We start from the raw sequence: 7694 nt of genomic DNA on the forward strand, positions 1-7694 counted from the left end.
AGACCTGCATCCGATCAGCTGACTTGCATTTTAACATTGTTGCCTCCATGTTTCTATGTTACTGAAAATTCATTTTGACTAAGTAGTCCAGTCAATGAATGATCCAAAAGTAGGTGTAGAGTGCGTGAGCAGGTAACTAAGCGATTCCTTCAGAAACTTGTTCAGGGGGCTTAGGGTGTTAACATACCAAAAGTCCTGACTCCTAGGTGGTGAGCCAGTGGGTGGAGGGCGGGGAAAAGGGGGGGGGGAAAGGTACGCATTTTGGGTTTTTTGATTATATCTCGAAAACTATCAACTTTTTGTATACTATAGTAAATTATAAAATTGAAGAAGATTAAATTTTCTACAAGAAAAGTATATAATGTGTTTATTTTGGTTCAACAGATTACGAGTTATAACTTATTTAATTGATATCTTATTAAAATACTCCTTCCATAAGAAATACATGTAAATTAGTATGTGAAATGGGGCGAATCCTATCCGCCCAAAGGAAATATAACTGATATTCTGGAAATATTGACAAAATTTCCAGTAATTTGACACTTTAATCATGAAATTTTGTCAAAAATTAAAGCGAGGGTGAGCGTTTAAAAATGGGATGATTTAAGGTTTTTTTTATATTTCCAATAAAAAAACACCAAAACTCGAAATTTTGTTACCTCGCCCTCGCCTTAATTTTGGATCAATTTTAATGATTAAAGTGTTAAATTACTGGAAATTTTGTCAAGATTTCCAGAATATCATTTATATTTCATTTGGGCGGATAGAATTCGCCCCATTTCGCATACTCATTTACATGTATTTCTTATGGAAGAAGATTTTAATAAGATATCAATTAAATAAGTTATAACTCGTAATCTGTTGAACCAAAATAAACACATTATATACTTTTCTTGTAGAAAATTTAGTCTTCTTCAATTTTATAATTTACTATAGTATACAAAAAGTTGATAGTTTTCGAGATATAATCAAAAAAACCAAAATGAGTACCTTTCCCCCCTCCCCTTTTTCCCCCCTCCACCCCCTGGCTCACCACCTAGGAGTCAGGACTTTTGGTATGTTAACACCCTAAGCCCCCTGAACAAGTTTCTGAAGGAATCGCTTAGTTACCTGCTCACGCACTCTACACCTCATTCCTTGACTGGACTAAAGACTCAATATGTTTTTTTTTTCAAAAGCTGTAATAATTTGTAGAAGAATGCATCAACATATAACCCTTAATAATCAGTAATGCAATACTTGTTTTCTATTTAATTATGTTCATTTTTGGTCTTAAACATGGGTTTCGTTAGCGTTATAGAGGAAAACATATGTTGGATCTTATTCAAAACGAATGACCGATAACACTAAATCATGTGGACAACAATGCATATAAACTAATTTGGTAATTAGTTAAGGGTAGCAAGCTGCAACTAATTCGCTCCTTTAAGGTCGATTCACACACATCAGTTACGGCACGTTGCAGTCCAGTCACTTCAGGCACGTCACAGTTAACAAATAGCGCTATCTACACTCATCCGTTGCAGTTCCGTCAGTCACTCTGCTGGCATCCGTCAGTCAATTTCAGATTTCTTTCCAACGATATTTTTTGATTGTTCGGACGCCTGACGGAACTGTTTGAGGTTAAAAAATAGTGTTAATGTTATTTAAATGGTTGTGTTAACATTTTGAGAACTGTTTGTAACAATCAACAAGATGGGCAACGACAATTTGATAGAATATAGGTTTATAACTTTCAAATTTTCACTGTACATTACTGTTAATTTTAGAGACGGAAGACTGACTGAAACCAACTGACGGACAATTGACTGATAAATTGCGGATGCAACTGAGACTGGACTGTAACTGGACTGTAACGGAACTGTGACTGGACTGATATGTGTGAATCGACCTTTAGTCTGTAAACAGTTATTCTCAATAGCTTTAATTGGGAAAGGCTTAAAAAAATCCCGTACCTTATTAAGCCTGTTTGATATGATTAATTACAAAGAGCTTCAAAAGGACATTTCAAGAAGTATGAATACAATTGAGTTCCTTTGAAATGTATTCGATAACATATTCCTAACGTTAAAACATAATTCTCCGAGTGAATGGAATATCGTTGGAGTCTAAATTATTAAACTATATTATTCAACACAAAATAGCTAATGACATAATTAAAACCATAATTAATCATGACAGTGACAGCTTGACAGTTCCTTCATTGTACAGTCGATAACACACAGAACATGTCGAGACCAGTCGTTGTATAGACACAGTTGAAGGCGTCGACAATATTCAGTGGTGCATGCAGTAGACTGTTTGTCTTCACCATATGTTTCACTGAATCACTTCATTTAAAAACTACGTAATAAATTTTGCGTACAATTAGCAACGAATACTAGAAAAATACCGGTATGGATCATAAACATAAACAAATGACGTTTTTGGCCCAAAATAAACATGATTTAACATTACTTAAATGGAACTGCCAAAACATACGTTCGATGCTATTAGTTTAGGATTCGGGCCAACAACGTAATTTGTTTATGTTTATGATCCATACCGGTATTTTTCTAGTATTCGTGCAATTAGCCTATATTTTTTTAACGATTTCAATTTAAGTGGGTAATTTAAATACAGGGTGATTGGCACTCAGTGTGCCAAACTTTTTTGGTGTAAGTACAAAGTAAATGAAGTGTGATGATGCATATCAAATGTTCCAAGTCTAAAAATTAGGTTCCCAAAAAATAATTTTATGTTTTTCCAAAATGGTTCTGCTTTTAAACTTAATACAGCGATTTCTCAATTACCTGTATAAGGATTCGAGTAGATAATGTAATTTTCGTGCTCTACATTAAATTTCGAACAAGAATAGTAAAAAATGACAGAGGATCAGTTGTAAAAACTCCATTGTATATAGATTCAAAGATAAAAATTAAGATGTTTAATAAAAATTTAAAAAACAAAGGTCCATTGCATTTTTCACACCCTGTATACAAGAAAGTGTCGGAATATGTTAAAAACTGCGCCATTTTATAAGCTTTCCAACCATATGCTACACTATTGAGGTTTAGATATTTTTTGTTTGTTTTAGTGGTTTGAATACCAGAAAACAGGGAACTTTTTTACTGTTTTTACTGTTCAAACTGAAACAAAAATACAACTTTTGCCTAATACATGCCGACTTTCTATGTTTTAAATGTTAAAGACACCATGCTTTGTAGTCTTCAAACTACTAAAGCGTACATAAGCAGACATAAAGCTCAATGGTGTAGCATATGGTTGGAAAGCTAATAAAATGGCGCAGTTTTTAACATATTCGGGCACTTTCTTGTATACAGGGTGTGAAAAATGCAATGGACCTTTTTTTTAATTTTTATCAAACATCCTAATTTGTATCTTTGAATCTATTTACAATGGGGTTTTTACAACTGATCCTCCGTCATTTTATATTATTCTTGTTCAAAATTTAATGTAGAACACGAAAATGACATTATTTACTCAAATCCATATACAGGTAATTGAGAAATCGCTGTATTAAGTTTAAAAGCATGGTTATTTTTGAAAAATATAAAATAATCTTTTGGGAAGCTAATTTTTAGTCTTGGAACATTTGATGTGCATCATCACACTTCATTTACTTTGTACTTACACCAAAAAAAATTTGTCACACTGGGTACCAATAACCCTGTATAATGACTTACAAATTAGGTACAATGTACGTTGCGCGTAAAGAGGAAATTGTATATAAATATACTCACTAAGCATATTTACTGTAATGGTAATTTCAATATAATTACCAAATGATAATATACAATTGCAGCAATGATACAAATTACAGCTTGGTTAATTTCTTTTTTTACTGTTTTTAATGCGTATATATACTGTATTTATTAAATCCTTGAAATGTAACCTTTCCTATCTGAGATTATCACAATTGAAAAAGATAATATTGTTTTATTCTCCCATCTTTTCCCCTTTTTGTCTAACCGTTCATATAAAGTATAAAATTTCAATATTAACATTTGCAAAATGAATATGTTCCTGAGTCAATTCCATTGTCAATTAAAGAGTTGTCTGTCGAGACCGAATTGAATAAGAGTTAAAAACTATAACTTTAAATAATAGCTCATTACGTTAATAGTTTTTTTTAGAATGCAATAAAGGTTATACAAAAATAACGTCTTCAGATTACCGCATATATCTAAAATAGTAAGATTCTGTTCCTAGGAATAGCTTTAAGAGCTGCCTTCTTAATACATTGTACCTGTATAATCTCAGTGTTGAACGATTAGGCTTGCGTGTCTCTTATCATCGCGACCTCCTTAAAACGAACTAAAAACGAAGGTGGTTCCCATTGATTGTAAATTATAAGACAAACGCCAAAACGTCATGGTAGGTTTTTAAACATTAGAAAGTCACATTTAAACATTTAAATAAAAAAAGTAAATAAAACATAGGACTTCTATCATCAATAAAATGGTTAACTGTTCGGAATAACAAAAAGTAAAACTATTTCATCAAAGGTGAGAAGTATAACTTAATTTAGTTACATGTTATAGTTAAAGATTTATAATGATGATAAAACTACCAATAACCATTTACACGTTTGTATTTTAGGGTTTTGCAAGGTTTTACTATATTAACCACTTTATAAAATCGGTAAGAGAAGTTCAGTATCCAAGCGCAATCGTTTAAGTAGTACATGGTCTTAACAATTATACTCAAATAAACAATATAAACAAGATACATAAACCAACAGTACTTTAATGCTTATTATAGTTTTATAACTGCTTCGTATACCCTCATTTCGCAGAAAGTTTCCAAGTGGGATTAAAGATTCTTTTATTTCCTTTGTAATAACGAAGTTAGCAAAAAAGTTACTACAATGATACTAGGAAGTGCTACTTTAGTTTTTCTACTTTATGCTTACGGTACTTTGTGTCCTTAGATAACACTTATAGATCGTTTATTAATTTTATTGTTTGAAACTACTTAAAAATGAATATTTAACTCTTTTGTTCTTTAAACTTCTATTTAAAGCAATTAACTTTTCATGTTTAAAATTTAAGTAAGCTTTGCTACAGGAGTAAAGCATCTGAAATTATATTCTTCAATAATTATCCTGTTCAAATTTATAGAGGATAATTCTTATTTATAGATTTCAAACTAAAATAAATATTCTAACTTAGCAGAACTAATGAGCTTCATTTTTTATGCTCATTGTAAAATTTAAGTCAAGAAAAGGTTGTTAATATTCACTCTAAAAAGTGTTAGACTTCTCTTTTCGTTTTACGTAGGTTCGATCCTGAGAAAGGTGTGTAGCTTTTGATGGTTCGAAACTGGACCTAGCTGTCCTTGTTCATTGAGCTTTTTAAACGGTTCGTCTTAGTTAGTAACACAGCTACACAAGGAATCACACTCCATTCCATTCTACACTCACATTTGGGTCCAAATACACACATAGGTGGCGTCCCCATCTCATATGGTTATAATTAAAACATCTTAATAATAATAATAATTTGTACAATACTTAGGTTTATTTAAAACATTGAATATAAACATTGACTAGTACAAGCTGTTAGATATTAAAGTAATAAATCCATATATATAGAACAGCTGTCGTAAATTAATTTATTATTAAAATATATTTGCTCACGCCGGTTCCAGAATAAGCAATAGTGCAATACTATTGCTATAGCAATAGCAATAGTGTCTCGTACTCTGTTTTCTACCTAATTTTATGTTCCTTGGCAAGTTGATAAGTCATAACTGTTGCTATAGCTCACAATACAGGTAGGTCATTCCATTAGTTTGGTAAAAAGGTTTGTGTATCCGACAGAAATCAGTAATTTAGATCATCACAATCTGTCTGTGGCTCACAACAAATACGAAGGTTTTGATAAAAAGCTAACATAAAAAACACAATGCACAATGTTGTATGTTTGTTAACATACAAATTTAACATCCGAGATGGAATGTTTAGTTGTCTCATCAATCTTGCGATAAAACGTGTAAAATATTTACAATAGGTACTGTATAGAATTACCTTAAGTTAAATAGTTTATATTTTTCTTTTCTTAAGCTCCTATTTAGAACAATCCACTGTCCAATTTTAGTTTTGAAGTTAATAAACAATGTTTTAAATTAGTAACAAATATTCTTGGATTATTTTAGATTTTTTAATTTTTAGATTATTATAAGTTTAACTTATATTTGTTATGATTGTTAATAATGTTGTTTACTCAGATAATCCTTTAGGGTCATATTTTAAATTTAAGATTGTCCTTTTAATTTTCTAACAACCAACTTACAAAAAAGAATAACTAAAAACATTTACAACTAGGCAAATAGTCCATAATAACAAAAAACCCCTTGGTTGAGATGCAATATATGTAGCACAGTACGATACTTCAATAACGATAGCTCTATAGATTTTGAGACAAATGAAGATGCTACAGATTTCATAATACCCCATCCTGTTACCCATGTATAACACATTCATTAACATTAAAACAATTCATATTCTAAGTTATGTAATACGGTTAATTAATAAATAATTCAAATATTTGTCCTAATAGTGATGATTTCAGCTTCGTACTTAAGTTTCTAAATGAATGGTGTTATGAATAATTATTATGATTAATACCTCTACTATTACTCTATGTCTACAGATATAAAGTCAAACATAGATTACAGGTAAATATACAGCTAAATAAAACTCATTCAAATGCTACTGATCATATAATTGGCAATTTAGGAACTAGATAAATGAACTAATAGTAATGGTTATACCAAAAACAATTAGTTTAACTATAAAAAGTCAACACAACATTGAATAAGTTTGAATCATTCTTAAAATTTTATTCTAAAAATACGGCCATAACTGTTTTTTTTATTTACACTTCTTTTTTAATTCTTTATGGAAAACCAATTTAGTTGCTGAGGCAACTCATGCACCACTGGAAGTTTAAATTAACTAGCTGACGTATTACTAAACTGCACAGATTCACAATGTGTAGATTTTTGGAAGAAAAAAAATATTACACTAATTTTTACCTAATATTTGTTGAGTCTTTTGTGTGTATAACCATTTAAAAACTTGTATGAACCATTGAACAACCCTACCTTCATGCATAATTACGTATAAGTCTACTTTTATCCAAAATAAAAATCAAATATTGCAGTTAACAGTTTAACTTTTCTATAGTCAAATCTCCATGTAAAGCCACTAGAGACAGCCACTATCGAACAAAACCAATTTACCAGCGGTCAGTTTTCTGACCAGAGTATCTCGTAGGTATTTTGTTTCCTTCTAGCACAAACCGCTTTATTGGAAAGCGTTATTTTGGAATATAATAGATTTTGTGTATGGTAAAAAGTTTAAATTTGTTGTCCGATATATTAAATTCCTACTAGAATTATTTAACATTATTACTTAACACTATTTTAAAATTATTATACTATAAAGTTCTTTGATACTAGCATTTTAACATAATTTCTATCTAATAATATTTTAAATGTAACGTCACCATTTTACACATAAATACAATATTGACGACCAGTAATATCCTAAACTCTCTCAAATCAATATAAAATTGTTAACGATATAATTAAAACCATAATCGGCGTTATATCGTAAAAGACAAAGAAAGCCTGGCAGTTCCTTCATTGTACAGTCGATAACACACAGAACATGTCGAGACCAGTCG

The sequence above is a fragment of the Macrosteles quadrilineatus genome, unplaced genomic scaffold (assembly GCF_028750875.1).
Source record: "Macrosteles quadrilineatus isolate MER2022 unplaced genomic scaffold, UCM_ALF_1.0 Scaffold_2__2_contigs__length_208266976, whole genome shotgun sequence".
NCBI lineage: Eukaryota > Metazoa > Arthropoda > Insecta > Hemiptera > Cicadellidae > Macrosteles > Macrosteles quadrilineatus.